Genomic DNA, 21777 nt, shown 5'->3' on the forward strand with positions numbered 1-21777 from the left:
ACGTAAGTCTTTTATTGCAGGTCTCCAGAATGCCTCTCCAGCCTGTGAGGCCTCCTTAAGTACCTGTGGTCTCAAGGGATTATGGGATCCCTTGGGCCTCCAGGGGATGAGCCCTCCAGGTGGCTGTACAAGGTAAATACAAGTTTACATATATAACAACACTCCCCCCGCCAAAGCCAAAGTCAACAGTGTAACTATTTTTACAAGGTGAGACGATCTGGGACCCTTCTTTCCCTGGTTGATCGTACAGATGCTGATATTGGTGAACTGTCTGTTGGACCCACGCTGGGCTGCTGTGCAGCTGGCCTTGCTGGGCTGCCTGATGTGGTGACTCCTGCTGGGCTGCTGCTGATGGTGGGTTCTGCTTCGTGGCCAACCACGGTGTCAGTTGCCGCTGGTGTGTATGTTGGGGGGTCAAAGAAGGTCGGGTCCAAGGTGGGTTGCACTGGATAGTCCTTGAATCTGAGTTTGATTTGGTCCAAGTGTTTCCGGTGAATGAGTCCATTTGACAGTTTGACCCGAAACACCCTGCTCCCCTCTTTGGCCACAACAGTGCCGGGAAGCCACTTGGGACCATGTCCATAATTCAATACAAATACAGGATCATTGATTTCAATTTCGCGTGACACATTTGCGCTATCATGATATGTACTTTGTTCAAGCCACCTGCTCTCTACCTGTTCATGTATATCAGGGTGAACTAACGAGAGCCTTGTCTTAAGTGTCCTTTTCATGAGCAGTTCAGCAGGTGGAATCCCAGTGAGTGAGTGGGGTCTCGTGCAGTAACTAAGCAGGACTCGGGATAAGCGAGTATGCAGTGAGCCTTCAGTTACCTTCTTCAAGCCCTGCTTGATGGTTTGCACTGCTCTCTCTGCCTGACCATTGGATGCTGGTTTAAACGGGGCAGATGTGACATGTTTGATCCCGTTACGGGTGATGAATTCTTTGAACTCGGCACTAGTAAAACATGGCCCGTTGTCGCTCACAAGGACATCGGGAAGCCCGTGCATGGCAAACATGGCCCGCAGGCTTACAGTGGTGGCAGCAGACATGCTTTCCGACATTATCACACATTCAATCCATTTGAAGTACGCATCTACAACCACAAGGAATATTTTACCCAAGAACGGGCCTGCATAGTCGACATGGACCCTAGACCACGGTTTGGAGGGCCAAGACCTTAAACTTAGTGGCGCCTCCCTGGATGCATTACTTAACTGCAAGCATGTGTTACATCTGTGCACGCAGGACTTTAAGTCCGCGTCGATACCGGGCCACCACACGTGGGATCTGGCTATTGCTTTCATCATTACGATGCCTGGGTGGGTACTGTGGAGGTCATTGATGAAGGTGTCTCTGCCCTTCTTGGAAACCACTACCCGATTTCCCCACAGAATGCAGTCTGCCTGTATAGACATTTCATCTTTGCGCCGCTTAAATGGCTTTATCTCTTCCTGCATTTCCACTGGGACACTGGACCAGCTCCTGTGAAGCACACAGTTTTTTACTAGGGACAGTAAGGGGTCCTGGCTCATCCTGGTTCTAATCTGTCTGTCTGTGACAGCTGATTGCTCACTCTCAAATGCTTCCATAACCATGACTAAATCTGGTGGCTGTACCACTTCCACCCCCATCGTGGGAAATGACAGCATACTGAGAGCATCAGCACAGTTTTCTGTGCTTGGCTTGTGGCGGATGATGTAGTTGTATACGGACAACGTGAGCGCCCATCTCTGGATGCAGGCCAATGCATTAGTATTTATCCCCTTACTCTCAGAAAACATGGATATAAGTGGCTTATGTTCAGTTTCCAATTCAAATTTTAGCTCAAACGGGTATTGATGCATTTTCTTTACCCCATAGACACACGCTAATGCTTCTTTTTCAATCATGCTGTAGACTCTCTCAGCCTTAGACAGACTCCTGGATGCATAAGCAACCGGTTGCAATTTCCCAAAATCATTCGCTTGTTGTAATACACACCCAACGCCATATGACGACGCATCACATGCTAGTACCAAACGCTTACATGGATCATACAACACAAGCAATTTGTTTGAGCATAACAATTTTCTAACTTTTACAAAGGTATTTTCTTGCCTTTTGCCCCATACCAATTCATCTCCTTTACGCAGTAAGGCGTGCAGTGGTTCTAACAGTGTGCTGAAACGCAGTAAGAAGTTACCAAAATAGTTCAGGAATCCTAGAAACGATCACAGCTCCATCACATTCTGTGGCCTCGGTGCGTTCTCAATTGCCTCTGTCTTCGAATCGGTGAGCCTGATGCCGTCCGCCGCAATTCTTTCCTACAGGAATTCCACTTCAGGCACCGGGAAAACGCACTTCGAGCGTTTTAACCTGAGCCCCATGCGGTTGAGTCGACTAAGAACCTCCTCCAGGTTCTGCAGATGATCATTTGTGTCCCGACCTGTGACCAAGATGTTGTTCCTGGAAGACCACCTTGCGCGGGATCGACTTCAGTAAGCTTTCCATGTTTTTCTGGAATATCGCTGCCGCTGATCGAATTCCAAACGGGCATCTGTTATAAATGAAGAGACCTTTGTTCGTGTTGATGCAGGTGAGGGCCTTTGATGAATCCTCCAGCTCTTGCGTCATGCAGGCCGAGGTCAAGTCCAGCTTCCTGAACGTCTTTCCTCCCGCCAGCGTAGCAAAAATGTCGTCGGCCTTTGGTAGTGGGTATTGGTCCTGCAGGCAGAAGCGATTGATAATTACTTTGTAAGCACTGCAGATTCTGACGGTGCTGTCTCCCTGAGGACAGGAACGATCGGACTGGCCCACTCATTGAATTCGATCAGGGAAATGATGCCCTCTCATTGCAGCCGGTCTAGCTCAATCTCCACCCTTTCTCTCATCATGTACGGTACTGCTCTCGCCTTGTGGTGGATGGGTCACGCCCCTGGAATTAGGTGGATCTGCACTTTTGCTTCTTGGAACTTTCCGATGCCTGGTTCGAACAATGAAGGGAACTTGTTTAAGACCCGGGCACAGGAAGTGTAGTCAGCGGACGAGAGCGCTCGGACGTCATCCCAGTTCCAGCGTATCTTTCCCAGACAGCTCCTGCCGAGGTGTGTGGGACCATCGCCCGGTACCACCAAGAGTGGTAGCTTGTGCATCGCTCCATCGTAGAAGACTTTTACAGTAACACTGCCGATTACGGGAATCAGTTCCTTTGTGTAAGTTCTCAGTTTTGTGCGAATTGGAGTCAAGACTGGCCTTGAGGCCTTGCTGCACCACAGTTTTTCGAAAGTCTTTTTGCTCATAATGGACTGGCTCGCGCCCGTGTCCAACTCCATTGAAACCGGGAGTCCATTTAATTCAACCTTCCGCATTATCGGGGGACACTTAGTGGTAAATGTATGCACCCCATATATGTTTGCCTCCTTGGTCTGAGGCTCTAGTTCATCATGATCCGTCGTGGCTCTGTCCTCCTCGGCAATATGGTGGTTTGCAGGATTAACAGGATGAGCAGCTCGTCTGGACATGCATTGGAGGTGTCCCATTGTTCCACAGCCCTTGCAAACGTACCCTTCGAAGCGACATGAATGGAAACGATGATCACCCCCACAGCGCCAACAAGGTGTTAATGGCCTTGCATTCATCACCCTTGATGGTGGACTCTGAGACATCTGCGGACGTGCAGCTGCAGGCATGTGGGACCTGCCCTGTATGTTGCGATTTGAAAACAACATCACTTTATTCACAGTACTTATAGCAGCAGTCGTGTTCTGAGAGATTTGCTTAGTATTGTCACTGGTGGCAATGAACGTCTGGGCTATCGCTATAGCCTTACTTAAGGTTGGGGTCTCTACAGTCAAAAGTTTGCAAAGTATCGTTTCACGGCCAATGCCATGTATGAAAAAGTCTCTGAGCATGTTCTCCAAATGTCCTTCAAATTCGCAATGTCCTGCAAGGCGTCTAAGCTCGGCGACATAACTCGCCACTTCCTGGCCTTCAGACCTCCTGTAGGTGTAGAACCGGTACCTCACCATCAGAACGCTTTCCTTCGGGTTCAGCTGCTCCCGGACCAGGGTGCACAAATCATCGTATGATCTCTCTGTGGGTTTCGCTGGAGCATGCAGATTTTTCATGCAGCTATACGTTGATGCAGACGGTGAGGAGAATTGTCCTTCGTTTGGCAGCGTTCGCTTCTCTTTCTAGCTCGTTGGCCATGAAGTATTGATCGAGTCACTCCACGAAGGTTTCCTAATCATCTCCCTCCGAGAACTGTTCTCTGCATCATTGGGTTCGTTATCTGTATCTCGTCATCAGTTGTTACGTATGAAGAAAGAGTCTGACTGGATACTGTGAGCTCAAAGTAAAGTGTGACCTTAGTTTTTTATTGCAGGTCTCCAGAGTGCCTCTCCAGCCTATGAGGCCTTGGGACTCCAGGGGATGAGCCCTCTGGTGGCTGTACAAGGTAAATACAAGTTTACATATATAACACAAATGTCCTGCTACTGGTTCTTAATAATGGACTCCAACATTTCCCCAACCACAGATGTTAGGCTAATTGGTCTATAGTTTCCTGCTTTTTGTCTGCCGCCATCTTATTCATACGACATAGGGGAACTTCACAAAGTGTAACTATTGTCAGCCAATGAACTGCTGCGCAGTCAATATCTTTGCAAACCAATCTGGAGTATCTTCTTTGCATTATTTCCCTGCTGAGTACTAAGCTCATCACGGCGAAGTTAATGACAGTATTAATATCCTGTGTCAGGTATAGCACGATTTGTTGCAGAGTAAAGTCCCCGCTATTTTGCAACAACCTTAGAAGAAAGCTACCTCCTAGCAGCAGTGTAGCATTTTACAATTTTCACACCAGGCTCCTCTAAGTGAGATTGCCAATTATTTGCAATTTTTCCCACCAAGTACTACATTGAGACTGGCTATGCTCATTTCATTAGGACCTTTAAAGCCAAGAAAGTCAGAAGACTATCTTCAGTCCTGACCCAGAAGTAAAAAGTCAGTACGCCAAATCTTCAGTCTATTTTGAGCCCATGTCAGTGTTCTCTCTCAGTTGTCACTGACAATATTTAGCAAGGCAGGCAGCACTCTAAATAGGCTAACTCTTTGGTATGCAACAATTGTTCATGGACACAGATTCCTCATCCTGATTCCAGCATACCCCATCTGCTCCCATGATATTGTCCTGGCATCTAAACAGGAGCTTTTGAACTAGTCATCTCAGTTCAGAATCAACAGTTTACAAAGAAAGCCTGTATAGGGCAAGTAAAGGAATAATTGCATTGAGAGCATTTCTATCTGCAGTATTCTTTTCTTTTAAATTAACTTAATTATGTTCAAAAGCCCTATTTGTTTGGAGTTATCTATTTCCCAGAAAGATGAGTTTACATTTCTCTGCCTGCCTCCCAAGAGAATGGTTTATTGGTTGCAGCCAGTTTTTCAGGACAATAAGTTTACTGGTCTTGTCCATTCCCATGGCAACCAGTTTCTTTAAGCCACTACTGGAATCTCTAAGATAGAAGTCTTTATTGAAAGCACAGTCCCAGAAGCTACAGTCAAACTTATTTTAAAAATCTTGATTCCTTGCACATATTCTCCACTTGGTTGAAATATAAAATGTAAAAAATTCTTCCTGAAGATGTAGATTGCAGATAGTGGAAATCGTGGAAATATATTCAATGTGCATTTTAAAATATTATAGGCATGAGCCTAGCTGCTAAATGCTGCAGATATTTGTAAAAATGCTTTTGCTATATTAAAGATATATTTGCATGTTGGTTTGGCTCAGTTAGTGGCATGCTCACTTCTGAGTCCGAATGTTGTCGATCCCAAAGCAGTATTTGAAGATGGGCAGGCAGCTCTCGTGCGGATAGAAATTGCCCCCTGCCCGAATTTACTGCAGGTGTGGTTGAGGTCGCCTCTTGAGCGAAATTCCGCACTTTGTTGGGCTTTTTTCTTCAGATCCGCAAGTCACTCTTAATGAGGGTGGTGACTACATGAGAGGGGCGGATACGCGGGGGTGGCAACACCTGAGGGGAGGAAGTTGGGGGCGGTGCGGAGTGACCGCCGCGATGACGTCATCACGGCGCTGCGTCACCATGGCTCTCCCCTTTCATTTAAAAGGGAGCGCCTTTGTGATTTTAAAACTTCAGCCATGGGCCACCAGGAAGGGTTTTGTCCGAGCCAGTGGCCTGGCACCCAAGAGGAGGTGCCAGGCTGTCTGTCGGCGGCCCGGCCGAACCCGGGGGCATAATTGTTGGGCCGACATCATAGTCGGCCGACAAAAAAAAAATGGCGACAGCAGCAGTGCACCCTCCCCTTTAAGGGAAGCTGCACTGCCATTGCAGAAGGGCACAACCTCACTGGACCACTGGGAAAAAACAGGTTTTGGCACCGCCGGGCGGGCCGAAGAATTTCAATGGGGACTTTCGCCATTGGGTGCTGGGGGTGGGGGGGCGTAGATCGGCAGTGTGCACTGTGATGACGCACTTAACACGGATCAGCAGCAGCGGAGTGGTGGGGGGGATGGGGTGATATCAGGATACCACCGGGAAACCTCGCAAGGGCAATTGGGCTATCAGCAGCCATTCCACGAATAGTTGGCGGCCACTCGACTTTGCAGTGTGGCCACCGATTTGCAGTGGTACCAGGCCTCAAGGAGATGGCCAATTTTGGCCCCCTGGTGACTTGGCAAAAAAAAACAACGCATATAGATTTACCGGTTATTCATCATATTGCTGTTTGTGGGATCTTGCTCTATGCCAAATGGCTGCTGTATTTGCCTCTTCAACAACAATCACTGCATTTTGAAAAAAATCATTACATATGAAGCACTTTGAAGCATTTCTGAGACATGATAGGGTGCTATATAAATTTTAAAAAGACTGTTTCAGCATATTTGAATATATGTAATGGCTATGCAGTATTTTCAAAATTAAGTACATATTTTTACTTTATTCTCATTCTGGAGTTAAACTCTATTCTCTGAGCCTAAGTTATTGTGATGGCCTGACTGTTATTGAATAGTTATTCTGTATTTCCATAAAGTTCTTTTCCTCCAGAGGAAGTGTTTCAACATGGTTAAAATAAACCAAATCTTGGAGATCTTTATTCTCTGATATTGTAAAAGGAAACATAATTTAAAAAAGTTAAATTAACTAACTGATAGCTTAGTGTGTGAATGTACTGCCCAGTGCAGTACCAAGCCATACACACCAGGAAGATATGAACTTCTATCTCCAGACTGTACTTGGGTAGCTGATCACAACCAGGATGACAGGAGGGACATTAAAAGTGGTCTCGGGAAAATTGGTCAGGTTTTCAGCTTCCTCATCTTGTGCCCACCTGTGTGGATCTAATCAGCTTTTACTGTAATATCCCCACTCATGAGTGAGTGGCCTGCAGATATCCACTGGCAATGTTCACTGATAAAGAAGGGTTACTTTTGTGAAGTACTGGTGACTGGTGCCTGTAGAAACATGTCCCAACAAGCAGTCAACGGGATGGAATTCTCTGTGAATTAAAATGAGCTAACCTCAGAACAATGAAAGCAAACAGAAGATTTCCATTTCCGTCTATTTAAAATCTGTCACCAGCCATTCAAGTCTAAACTGTGCTCATATTTGAAAATCTCACGAATGAAGGAGAACACTTGAACATGTTATGGAAGGAAACCAACACCCATGGAACCATCCTGCAGCATGAGTCAGAGCCTTCAGCAGAGAAGACAAAAATAATTGGCAAAATTCAAACTGTTGATGCTGTTATTTTTTGTTACTTTGGCTAAAGTTTTGTGAAAAATTGATATTATTGGGTAAACTCTTGTCATTTTGGGGCCATCTACAGTTTGAAGATGGTTTGACACGAACTCATCAAAGTATGCAGTGAATCTTTTGAAAGACTGCCTTATTTGTGCTTTCAATGCTGTATTCAACTTTCTGAAGCATTACACTGGGTCTTCATCAACTTTTCCCTGGATTTCAATGAAGTACAGAGGGCATGACTGATTCAATGAGCACAACTGCTTCCAGGACCATTGCACAAGGCTCGAGGCACGCACACTAGCAGATTGATGAACTGGGCTCGCTGGATGCTGCGTAAATATACCGTATATACTCGCGTATCCTGCGATCTCGCGTATCATGCGACCCCTAAATTTTCGTCCCCAAAACATGATTTTACCATATATCTCATGTATCATGCGAGTTACTTTTTTGAGATCGAATACAGACCTTAACATGAAACATCGAGTGGATTCTGCTCTCTCTCTGTGCTCTCTCTCTGTACTCTCTCTCCGTGTTCTCTCTCCGTGCTCTCTCTCTGTACTCTCTCCCCGTACTCTCTCCCCGTACTCTCTCTCCGTGCTCTCTCTCCGTACTCTCCCCCCCCGACCTCCGCGACTCTCTCTCCCCCCCCGACCTCCGCGACTCTCTCCCCCCCCCGACCTCCGCGACTCTCTCTCCCCCCCCGACCTCCGCGACTCTCTCCCCCCCGACCTCCGCGACTCTCTCTCCCCCCCCGACCTCCGCGACTCTCTCCCCCCCGACCTCCGCGACTCTCTCCCCCCCCGACCTCCGCGACTCTCTCCCCCCCGACCTCCGCGACTCTCTCTCCCCCCCCGACCTCCGCGACTCTCTCCCCCCCCCCTGACCTCCGCGACTCTCTCCCCCCCTGAAGAGAAGAATTTCAGCAGGAGTCAAATGGATTTTTTTTTGCATTGGGAGGATGTAGTTAGTGGTGTGCTGCAGGAACTTGGCTTAATCTTGGCCAGCACTTCACACCCGCAAATTTTGTATCTCGCGTATCATGCGACCCCCCAAATTTAGGTTACAATTTAGGTCTTCAAAAGTCGCATGATACGCGAGTATATACGGTATATGCTAACTGATTGTACCAGTGTATGCTTTTATACGCGCTGTTCAAGTAAAGTGCACAACTGCACCGTGAAAACCAATTTTGAAAAGAAATCATAATTCATCTTAAGATCAATTTTCCCATCTATTAATTTATGGATCTCATCGACATACTGGAACGAGCTAATCATTGGGTTTTCAATTCAGTTCAAGGTTTGTCCCTGTTGATTTTACTACAATCGGGAGTCCACAGCTAATGGATGAAGAGTTAGTGTGGAAACTGAGTTATTTTGCAATTTTAAATTGCAAAATAATAATGAACAGCATCTAGTTAAACTTTTCCATTGCCCAAAAGGACAGGCTGTCCGTCCCAAAGATGCTGACATTTTCGGTTTGGAATTACAGAATTGATGCCTCCATCAATATTCGTTATGCTTGTGGTTCCGATTTATATTGTTATCGAGCCTGATTTCTGAATTATGGCAATGTGACCATTTCCTCTTTTATACTGACAAGTGCTTCAAGCAAATCACCTTGTAACTTTTCCCTCCTTTAGTCTTCATTCCTAAATTACCCACTGGTTGTCTTGCTGCTTTTTGATCTCTCAGTGAATGCTTTTCTGCAATTGATAAAAGGTATCTGCTGTCAATGCTACTGAGGGAAATATGTGCCATATCCAGCCAAGACTAAAGTGTATGATCTATTCGAATATTAAAGCTTGTACAAGATTGCATGTATTTGTCACACTGTTCGTTGAAAGATCCAAAAGGAAAATTAGACACTGTCATTAATCTTCCTGGCTCAGAGGGAAATAAGAGCTTCAGTATGAAAATATACCAGAGTAAAACGATTCAAATATACCTCACATTCTAAAAATATTTTAGTTTTATTAATAAAGCTAGGTGAAAGGCCAAGAATCACAGTGCAGGCAGCCACTAAAATTGAAAAGGTAAAAGAGAAGGTGAGGCAAATCAAAAAATAGTGGTCAAATAAAGTCAGGTTTAATTTGTAAAAAAAATAGGCAGAAAGGAAAGCAGAGGAAGTTGCTTAATTTTAACTTTCAGGTAAAAGATAAGTTTGAGTAGCAGATTAAACAATGGGGGAGAAATTCAACATTGTTGCGTCCATGTTTTGAACATTAGATTAACGTTGGGAGGTTGATCTTCCACGCCAGCTGCTCTGGTCAGATCACTAAATGTTTGTTGGCAATACATCTAAGTCCTGGTACAATGCTCTTTGCATTGATCTGTCTGCCACCTCTGCCCACTGGTGCTGAGCAATTCGCCTGGCACCCTTCTGCCATCTGAAGGGTACAGCAACTCCCTCTCCTGGCCACCTCGTCTACCAACCCTTGCAAAACAGCATCAGAAAAATGTTTTTTTGGTGGCGGGGTGGGGGGGGGGAGCGGTGGGGTGCGGTGTTGCTTCTTGCAGCATCTCTGCCTGCCATTTTGCCTGTTCAACTTCAATTCAGATGACAGCAGTCAAAGTGCACTTCTTCTTTAAGAGGTGTAATCCGAATTTAAATGGTGTCACTGGCGCCTGATTTCTTACCCGCACCCCCCTACCCCTTCAAATCAGCAAGCTATCTATAAACACGCATGTAGCGCTGGCAGCTCGCCAATCAAAACCAAATGGGGCACAAGCATCAATTTAGCCTTTCCCTCGTGATTGAGTGTGTGTTCAGCTCGCGCTGCAGATCTCATGATAGAAACCGATGCAAGTTGAATTTCTCCTCCACTGAGTCTTGATTTCAACACAATGAAAGCAATAGGCAGCATATTTGAACTTAAAAGGAACATTGATCATAGTACTATCGATAAAATAAAAGGTGGTAAGCTGCAAGCGGGAGAAGTTGAAGGCCAGAGATGAGAAAAGTCTGCAGGTCCTACACCATTTGAAGTAATGTCAAACTACAGTGAACTAAAGTCTTGTAATACTGCTACAAATTCTGTAGCATTTACATTTTTCCAATAAAATCTTTATTCCAAAAGAGAACTTCTATTTAAATTCCTTGAATGGGAATAGTTACAGTATAACTGGGGTGATTTTACCAGCCCACATTCTGATGAGAAACTTTACCTCCTGCACATTCGAAATTCAGGCACATGCTGCCCATGATATTCCAACCATAGGCAAGCAAGCCCCAGTTGGGCAGTGTTAACATAGAAACATAGAAAATAGGTGCAGGAGTAGGCCATTCGGCCCTTCTAGCCTGCACCGCCATTCAATGAGTTCATGGCTGAACATTCAACTTCAGTACCCCATTCCTGCTTTCTCGCCATACCCCTTGATCCCCCTAGTAGTAAGGACCTCATCTAACTCCTTTTTGAATATATTTAGTGAATTGGCCTCAACAACTTTCTGTGGTAGAGAATTCCACAGGTTCACCACTCTCTGGGTGAAGAAGTTCCTCCGCATCTCGGTCCTAAATGGCTTACCCCTTATCCTTAGACTGTGACCTCTGGTTCTGGACTTCCCCAACATTGGGAACATTCTTCCTGCATCTAACCTGTCTAACCCCGTCAGAATTTTAAATGTTTCTATGAGGTCCCCTCTCATTCTTCTGAACTCCAGTGAATACAAGCCCAGTTGATCCAGTCTTTCTTGATAGGTCAGTCCCGCCATTCCGGGAATCAGTCTGGTGAACCTTCGCTGCATGCCCTCAATAGCAAGAATGTCCTTCCTCAGGTTAGGAGACCAAAACTGTACACAATACTCCAGGTGTGGCCTCACCAATGCCCTGTACAACTGTAGCAACACCTCCCTGCCCCTGTACTCAAATCCCCTTGCTATGAAGGCCAACATGCCATTTGCTTTCTTAACCGCCTGCTGCACCTGCATGCCAACCTTCAATGACTGATGTACCATGACACCCAGGTCTCTTTGCACCTCCCCTTTTCCTAATCTGTCACCATTCAGATAATAGTCTGTCTCTCTGTTTTTACCACCAAAGTGGATAACCTCACATTTATCCACATTATACTTCATCTGCCATGCATTTGCCCACTCACCTAACCTATCCAAGTCGCTCTGCAGCCTCACAGCATCCTTCTCGCAGCTCACACTGCCACCCAACTTAGTGTCATCCGCAAATTTGGAGATACTACATTTAATCCCCTCATCTAAATCATTAATGTACAGTGTAAACAGCTGGGGCCCCAGCACAGAACCTTGCGGTACCCCACTAGTCACTGCCTGCCATTCTGAAAAGTACCCATTTACTCCTACTCTTTGCTTCCTGTCTGACAACCAGTTCTCAATCCATGTCAGTACACTACCCCCAATCCCATGTGCTCTAACTTTTGCACATCAATCTCTTGTGTGGGACCTTGTCGAACGCCTTCTGAAAGTCCAAATATACCACATCAACTGGTTCTCCCTTATCCACTCTACTGGAAACATCCTCAAAAAATTCCAGAAGATTTGTCAAGCATGATTTCCCTTTCACAAATCCATGCTGACTTGGACCTATCATGTCACCTCTTTCCAAATGCACTGCTATGACATCCTTAATAATTGATTCCATCATTTTACCTACTACCGATGTCAGGCTGACCGGTCTATAATTCCCTGTTTTCTCTCTCCCTTCTTTTTTAAAAAGTGGGGTTACATTGGCTACCCTCCACTCCATAGGAACTGATCCAGAGTCAATGGAATGTTGGAAAATGACTGTCAACGCATCCACTATTTCCAAGGCCACCTCCTTAAGTACTCTGAGATGCAGTCCATCAGACCCTGGGGATTTATCGGCCTTCAATCCCATCAATTTCCCCAACACAATTTCCCGGCTAATAAGGATTTCCCTCAGTTCCTCCTCCTTACTAGACCCCCCGACCCCTTTTATAACCGGAAGGTTGTTCGTGTCCTCCTTCGTGAATACCGAACCAAAGTACTTGTTCAATTGGTCCGCCATTTCTTTGTTCCCCGTTATGACTTCCCCTGATTCTGACTGCAGGGGACCTACGTTTGTCTTTACTAACCTTTTTCTCTTTACATATCTATAGAAACCTTTGCAATCCGTCTTAATGTTCCCTGCAAGCTTCTTCTCATACTTCATTTTCCCTGCCCTAATCAAACCCTTTGTCCTCCTCTGCTGAGTTCTAAATTTCTCCCAGTCCCCAGGTTCGCTGCTATTTCTGGCCAATTTGTATGCCACTTCCTTGGCTTTAATACTATCCCTGATTTCCCTTGTATATAAACATTGTATCTGTGTAAGACTTGCCACCAGAGGGCACAACTGTTGGAGGTCCAAGGGTCACCTGCACATCTCATGCAAGGGAGTATAAAAGATTGTCTGCCATGCTGCTTAGGCACTCTGGAGTTGTATTAAAGAGACTCACATCAGATTTAGCACACAGTACTCAGTCTTGTGGAGTTCTTCTATATTTAACAATTGGCGACGAGTAACAGATTACGAACTTTCATGTGGTCATGGCTGCGTTGGTATTTGAGAGAGATTTGTTGAGGGTGATGATTGGGTATCCTTCATTGAGCGTCTCGACTAGTACTTCGTGGTCAATGAGCTGGAACGGAACGATAAAGCGATCAAGCGCAGGGTGATTCTCCTCACGTGTTTGGATCCACAATATACAGCTTCATCAAGAATCTGCTAGCACTGGAGAAACCAGTGGAGAAGGCATATACAGAGTTGTGTACGCAGGTGCGGAACCACCTCAAGCCGAAGGAGTGTCTTAATGGTCAGGTATCGCTTCTGCACGCACCACCACTCCGAGGACCAGGATGTGGCGAGTTATGTCGCCGACCTGAAACGCCTTGCGGGAACTTGCGAATTTGCTGGATTTTTGGGGGAAATGCTGCGGGACTTTTTCGTGCTTGGCATCGGCCACGAGGTCATTTTTCGCAAGCTGCTGTCCGCCGAATCCCTAGACCTGAGGAAGGCCATCACGATAGCCCAGGCATTTATATCCATGAGCGATAATACCAGACAGATATCTTCCCAGCATCGAAGCTCACCGGCAAGTACTGTGCATAAAATAACATCGCTCGCAGGCAGAACTGCATATGGCAGGGCTTACAAGTCTGCAGCTGCAAGACCTAGGATGACTCAGAGTCAGCCATCAGGCGTGAATGCAAATCCATTAGCACCATGTTGGTGCTCGGGGGTAATCATCGAGCCCATCAATGTCGATTCAAGCACTACGTGTGCAAAGGCTGAGAAACAATGGGGCACCTCCAATGAATGTGCAAGAGTGCTGCGACTCACCACATGGCAGAGTCAGCAGAGGATGATCGATCCGACATGGATCACACAGAACAAACAAGAGAGGCAACTTAACCCGAGGAAGAAGTGTATGGGGTACACATTGTCACCACCAAGAGCCCTCCTATTATGCTGAAAGTCAAATTGAACGGTATTCCAGTATCAATGGAGTTGGACACGGGGGCGAGTCAGTCAATTATGAGCCAGAAGGCTTTTGAGAAACTGTGGGGCAACAAGGCACAAAGGCCCAAACTGAGCCCGATTCAAACAAAGCTGCGCACCTGCACCAAAGAGCTCATACCAGTCAATTGGCAGTGTGGCAGTTAAGGTATCGTACAATGGAGCTGTGCATGATTTAATCACTGTGGAATGTACCAGGCGATGGCCCAACGATATTCGGCAGAAGCTGGCTGGGAAAAATTCGATGGAACTGGGACGACATCAAAGCACTACCTTCAGTGAATGATGCCTCAAGTGCTGAGCAAGTTTCCGTCGCTATTTGAACCAGGCATCGGCAACTTCACAGGCGCATAGGTGCAGATCCATTTAGTCCCCGATGCAAGGTCCGTTCATCTCCAGGCTCGAGCGGTTCCATATATGAGGGAGAAAGTCGAGATCGAACTGGACAGACTTCAACGAGAGAAAATCATATATCGCCAGTCGAGTTCAATGAGTGGGCCGGTCTGATTGTTCTGGTGTTGAAAAGCGATGACATGGTCAGAATCTGCGAAGATTACAAGATAACGATCAACCGAGTCTCGTTACAAGACAAGTACCCGCTACCCACGGTGGATGACCTGTTTGCAACGTTAGCGGTGGGGGAATCATTCACCAAGTTGAACCTAACCTCCGCCTACATGACACAGGAGACTGACTGAAAAGATTGATGTGCTTCAACACGCACAAAGGACTGTTTATATACCACAGGTGCCCTTTTGGAATTCGCTTGGCTGCTGCCATCTTCCAGAGGAACATGGAGAGTTTGCTGAAATCGGTTCCGCGCACCGTTATGTTTCAAGACGACATTCTGATCACCGGTCGTGACACCACCAAACACCTGCACAACCTGGAAGAGGTTCTCAGTCGACTTGACAGAGTGGGACTCAGGCTGAAATGCTCCAAGTGTGTTTTCCTGGCGCCAGAGGTCGAATTTTTGGGGAGAATGATTGCGGCAGATGGCATCTGACCCACAGACTCAAAGACAGAGGCCATCAAGAATGCACCCAGACCACAGAATTTGATTGTAGCTGCGTTCGTTCCTGGGACTCCTCAACGACTTTGGTAACTTTTTACCCGGGTTAAGCACTTTGCTGGAACTGTTGCACATGTTGCTACGTAAGGGTGATGACTGGGTTTGGGGTAAATCTCTAGAGCAGCCTTTGAAAAGGCCAGAAACCTACTTTGTTCTGATAAGTTACTTCTACTATATGACCCGTGTAAATGATTAGTGCTAGCTTGTGATGCATCTTCGTACGGGGTCGGCTGTATGTTACAGCAAACCAATATATAGGGCAAACTTCAACCGGTTGCATACGCATCTAGAGGTCTGTCTAAGGCTGAAAGAGCCTATAGTATGGTCGAGAAAGAGGCGTTAGCATGTCTATATGGGGTTAAGAAAATTCACTAATACCTATTTGGACTTCGGTTTGAGCTTGAAACTGACCACAATGGACCGTGTTTCACCAGCTCGGAATTCAGCAAGTTTATGACACACAATGGCATCAAGCATGTCAGGTCTGCCCCGTTTAAGCCCACATCCAACGGTCAAGCGGAATGGGCAGTCAAAACTATCAAGCAGAGCTTGAAACACGTGACGGAATGCTCCTTGCAGACCCGCTTATCTCAGCTACCGGACGCGACCCCACTCACTCACTGGGGTTCCCCCTGTAGAATTGTTAATGAAGAGAGCACTCAAAACCAGGCTCTCCCTAGTCCACCCAGATCTAAATGATCATGTGGAAACACGGCGTTACCGGCAAAACATGTTCCACGATCGCGCGGCTGTATCGCGTGACATTGATGTTAACGACCCTGTGTTTGTCCTTAATTATGGTCATGGTCCTAAATGGGTCGCTGTCTTGGTCAAGGAGGGGAATAGAGTGTTTATAGTCAAACTATTGAATGGACAAACATGCAGAAAGCATTTGGATCAGACCAAACTGCGGTTCACTGGCAACCAGGAACAACCTGAAGAGGACATCACCATCATCTCGCTGTCAATCAAGAGGATGAGTTGTATTAAAGAGACTAAGGTCACATCAGTTTTAGCTCACAGTACTCAGTCTTGTGGAGTTCTTCCATACTTAACAGGCAGAGGAAACACTTCAAGGACACCCTCAAGGCCTCCTTGACAAAGTGCAACAATGCCACTGACACCTGGGAGTCCCTGGCCCACGACTGTCCAAAGTGGAGGAAGAGCATCCGGGAGGGGGCTGAGCACCTTGAGTCCCATCGCCGAGAGCAAACAGAAACCAAGCGCAGACAGCGGAAGAAACGTGCATCAACCCAGGCTCCCCAGCCACCCTTTCCTTCAACCACTGACTGCCCCACCTGTTACAGAGACTGTAGATCCCGCGTTGAACTCTTCAGTCACCTGAGAATTCACTTTAAGAGTGGAAGCAAGTCATCCTCGACTCCGAGGAACTGCCTAAGATGATGATGATGATTGGTCAGAAAATTTTAGCTAGCGTACACCTGAATTTTCAACAAATGCTGCAAGGCTTCATTCTCCCATGTGTCATGTGCAAATGAGGATACAAAAAATTTTCATGTGATGTGCATTTATCTTTTTTATATTATAAAAAACTTCACAACTTTCCTTCTGCCAAATATTTAAATCATGTGCTGTTGTACTGAGCAGGAATCCAGCTTGCGGTATGAAATAAATGTGGAGAAATTGGCCTCCTTTTTGCCTCCTGTTAGTGTCTCGGGGGATGGTGGGGCGATAACGGGCCGCAAATGGGTTTGTAACCGGGCGCAGTGATTTGAACGATGCCCTCAAACTTCCCTGTCGGCTTGGCGTTGGCGCTAAGACCTACAACCTCAGTCCCTAGCGCCCCGGTGATCGTGACATCATCCGGGGCGCAGTGCCCCGTTATCTCCAAGGATCAGAAATTCCCTCTCAGCCCGACCTGAGTGCCTGCCGTTAACAACGGCAGGAAGAAGAAGTGGTATGCTGTCAAATGCTGGAGGAGCGGTATTTATAGGCATCAACATCCGATTTATTTTTAGTCAGCAAAGAAATGCTGCCTTGTCAGTTTGACATAGGCAAACAGGCGTTTTCAACCATTTCAGCATTTTTCACTTTCAGGAATCTTCTGCCTCAGAAAAATTATTCACTTTCATTCAGGTGAGATTTAAAAGTACATTTCCATATGTTAATGGGGCTGTACTGGCACTGGACCTCGTCCTCCAGCATCAATGTTGGAGATAGTGGAGGCAGAGAGAAAGATTGCAAAATATGGCGCGAGGGAGGGGAGCCAACAGGGCTCTCAACAGTCGGCCTTACCCTCCCAGGGTATTCCGACTGCAGTTCTCCGACATCAATTTCACTGAGGAGCAGTGTCTCAGAGACTCGGCTTCACCAGGGATGTGTTCACAGAGCTCTGCCACTTCTTGCAAACAGAACTCCAGCATCAGACTAGGATGAGTACGGCTCTCTCAGTGGTAGTCAAGGTCATCATTGCCCTCAATTTCTAAGCCAGCAGATCCTTCCAGTGTGCAACAGAAGACATATCTACAGTCTGCTTCATCCTGCATCAGACCGGTGTGCCAGCTCTGTTCCAGCCATCACATCAAGCTCGCGGCTGGCTGCTCGGAGACAAGGGCTATCCGCTCTCCACTGGCTCATGACTCCCCTCCGCAACACCACCACTTCTGCCCAGCACTCATATAATGAGAGCCCTGTCACCACCAGGAACAGTATTGAGCAGACCATCGGAGTGCCTTCACCGCTCAGGAGGAGCCCTTCTGTACTCGGCTGAGCGGGTGTCCCTTTTCGTCATCGTCTGCTGCATGCTGCACAACTTGGCTATCATGAGGGCACAGCCATTGCCACCAGGCATAGCTCCACCACCTCAGGAGGAGGAAGAGGGAGGTGAGAAGGGCGAGGAGGAGGAGGAGGAACAGGAGCCGAACAGCAGCGATGGAAGAGGCAGCCACTCAATCGGCCTTATGTATGGGCAGTCCATGACTGCCTCATCAGACTTCATTTCCAATGAATTCAAGGCCACTTCCCGGTTGCTCAGCACATCCCCATCATTCCATCAATTTCTCATTCCATACCACACCTCGAAGCTGAAATGAGACACAGCACCAAATCTGCAATACTGCAATAATAAAGCTATCAAAATTCAGTAACCACATATATCCAACAACAATATTAACTAATCACCCCTGTGCAAACCCTTACAGTGCCTTATGCTAATCAACTGCTCCTTCGTCTCCCCAGTGGCTGGTGGAAGGCTGCTGAGTGTTGTTGCCAGAGACTACAGATGGCCTTGCAGGACGCCTTCGATCAGCTCTGGACCTGGAAGGCCTGGCTGTAGACTGTGTCACCTCAGGCCTGGCGGCAGCACTCTGGGCTGACTGGATGACAGGCAGCGACAAGTGCAATGGCGGAGTGGCAATGGTGGAATCAGGAATGCTGTCATCCTGAGAGAGGACAGCAGGTTTCTGCTCCACTAACCCACTGCTACTCTCCCGCATGACAGCACCTCAGCATCCGCTGGAAAACAAATTGGTGACCTGCTGTGACACCATGAGATCCCCAGTGGACTATGGTGGATGCAGCGACGTGGCATCCAGTTAAGATTGCATGAGAGCAGTCTGAGACTCAATGACTGCATTACAGAATTAAGGCATTGCATGGCCTCCGTCTGTGCTGCCACATCGCGCATGACGCGTCATGAGGTCTGGATCCGCACGGCCTCTCTGGGAGTCCACCATCCTCTGAAGACTGGAAGTGATGGGCTCCATGGTGTGCAACAAGCTCTGTGCAATATTGGAGGTGGACTCCTCCAACGCTCCTTATCATTGCCGTGTGGCCGTCGGGCACCTTTGCCATTGCACCTATCATCTCCGAGTGCATGGCCGTCACTCTTTTGAGTTTGAGTTGGTGAAGATGTTTGGTGGGTTAATTGTGGGGTTGTGGTGGTTTGTGCAGTGTGTACAGACTGAGGTTCAGATGCTGGTATGTAGGACCTGTTGAAGCCTGTACGCACCTTGATCGTCCAAGTGAGGTCATTGAAATTCTTCCTGCAGTGTGTCAGACTCCAGACGACCACACTGGCCAAAACCTCTTAGGACACTTCCCTCCACATTGCCCTGGAGACCTGGGGCAATGGCCACCTTCCCGTGTCTGGGAAAAGCACTCCCGCAACCAATGCCTCCAATGCCTGGTCGGTAAAATGACGAGCTCTGTCCCTAGGAGTGGGATCAGCTATTACGATCAGGGGATTCAGTTGGTTGCAGGTCACCTTCACAGCCAGCAATGCTGATAATGACGATCTGCACAATGATGCAACCTTCACCTTAAGAGCTGGGATGAGAGAGTGCAAAGGATCATTCCTGACTGCATTGCACCTGAAATTCATTGTTGCTCTGCTGGTAGCGCCATTGTAGTGCCCTACTGAGGTACTTAGCGCTTGATTTAGTGCTCCATTTCTTTCCTGGAACACTAACAGCCAAGATTTCAAAAATTAGCACCCCAAACTAGCCCGAGCACTTTCAGTAATGGGGAAGTGTAAGGTATTTTAAATGCTCTTATTTACTTCGATTCAACTGGCATAAATTGTGACAAGGTTACCGCTTTAGTAAACCAGAACAGTGCATTGAACACTCACAGCATGTGTTGTACAAACTTGGACAGCAATGACTTAGTTAAAATACAGGCTTTACTTCCCATACAACCAAGGACGACGGAACGCGCGAACGTGGGATGCGTCGCTGGACACCCTCTCTTCTTCCTTCCTTGAAGTTGTCTCTTCCATGTGACGAAGGGTCTGGATGTTAACTTTCTTATACCTTTCTTCAATATACAATCATCACATTCTTTGTTGATGGCTGTCGGAGCCTCGCCTCGTTCTGTTGATGCTCGAATTATCGTGTTCCAATCTCATGATTTGTTCCCATCTTCACTGTCTTTTGTGACTGTGTCTCTCAGGCAGAAAGCATTAGTCAGCAGGCATATTTACAATAGTCGATTCTATAAGTCCATTAACATATCTGACTCTAAAGACAAGGGAGTAAAAATTGCTCCCTGCCTGAAACGAGGCGCACGCACCCCGGTTCAATGGTTTTTACCGCAGCTGTGGTTGAGATCGCATCTTGAACGAAATTCCGCTCTTTGTTGGTTTTTTTATTCAGATACGAAAGTCGCTCTTAATGGGGGCAGTGACTACACGAGAGGGGCAGTGGCAATACCCGAGGGGAAGAAGTTAGGGGTGGTGCAAGGCTGCAAGTTGGCAGCCAGGCCGAAGTCAGGGCCTTATTGTCGAGCCGACATGGCAGTCGGCCGCCAAAAAAAAAACATGGCGTCAGCGGCAGTGCATCTTCCCCATTAAGGGAAGCCGCACCGCCATTGCAGAAGGCCACAGCCTCACTGGACCACCGGGAAAAAACTAATTTTGGCACCGCCGGGCAGGCTGAAGATTTTCAGTGAGGAATGTCGCCATGGAGAGGGGTGGGGGGTGGGGGGGGGGGGAGATCGGCAGTGCGCATGGTGATGACGCACCTAACACGGATCGGCAGCAGCAGAGCGGTAAGGGCAGGGATCGGGGCACCGCTGGAGCCATTCCATGAAATGTTGACGGCCACTCCACTCTGCAGCTTGGTCGCCGATTTGTGGTGGTAACAGACCTTCAGGAGGGGAGCAAGGTCTTTGTGTAGAGCCATTACCAAAACTGGCATGTGTGTCTTACAGGAAAGAAGCCATTAGCTATCGAACACAATTACAATTACAATAGTCCAGGAAATGGAGCCATTAACGAAGGTGGCTTTTGTGACTATTGGTTCTGTGAAGATATTAACCCTTTACAGAAGGCCATTTTTCCAACAAATGTATCCCTGTTTCATAGATCAATCCCATCTACCCCTCTTCTCGCCACAGCCACTCTATTCCTTTTCTTTCTCTCTCTTTGAAGCCAATGGAAATAAAAATCAGGAGAGATGTAAAATGGGCTGCCGATTCGTGACCACCTGTCTTCTTCTTAGGCAGTCCCTCAGAGTCGAGGCTGACTTGCTTCCACACTAATATGAGTTCTCAGGTGACTGATGAGTCCAATGTGGTCACAGGTGAGGCAGACGGTCATTGGTGGAACGGGTGGGAGTACTGTTTGCAAGCAAAAGTATTTAGAACTATAGAGGAAGGTTATATATCAGCAGTAAAATGTTTGATTTTAGTTATATGAATAATAATTACGTTACTTACTTTCTATTTCTTATTTGTGTTTGACCTTCAGAAATGGACTGTGAAGGTGGTTGTTGATTCACTTTTTGTTCATTTGAAATTTAATAAAATAAATGGAGTTCTGGGCTAATTGTTTCATATTTGCTTACAACTTCTGAGTCGTGAACCAGAGGCTTAATATCAGCCTGTATTACATTAGCCATCTCTGCAATGTTTTGCATTTGGCTTTTGAAGATCAATTGCATGAGATCATTCCAAACATGATGAAAAGGAACCGGCTCCCCATTTACTTTCTGAATGTCAAAA

This window comes from Pristiophorus japonicus, chromosome 6 (genome assembly GCF_044704955.1).
Source record: "Pristiophorus japonicus isolate sPriJap1 chromosome 6, sPriJap1.hap1, whole genome shotgun sequence".
Taxonomy (NCBI): Eukaryota; Metazoa; Chordata; class Chondrichthyes; family Pristiophoridae; genus Pristiophorus; species Pristiophorus japonicus.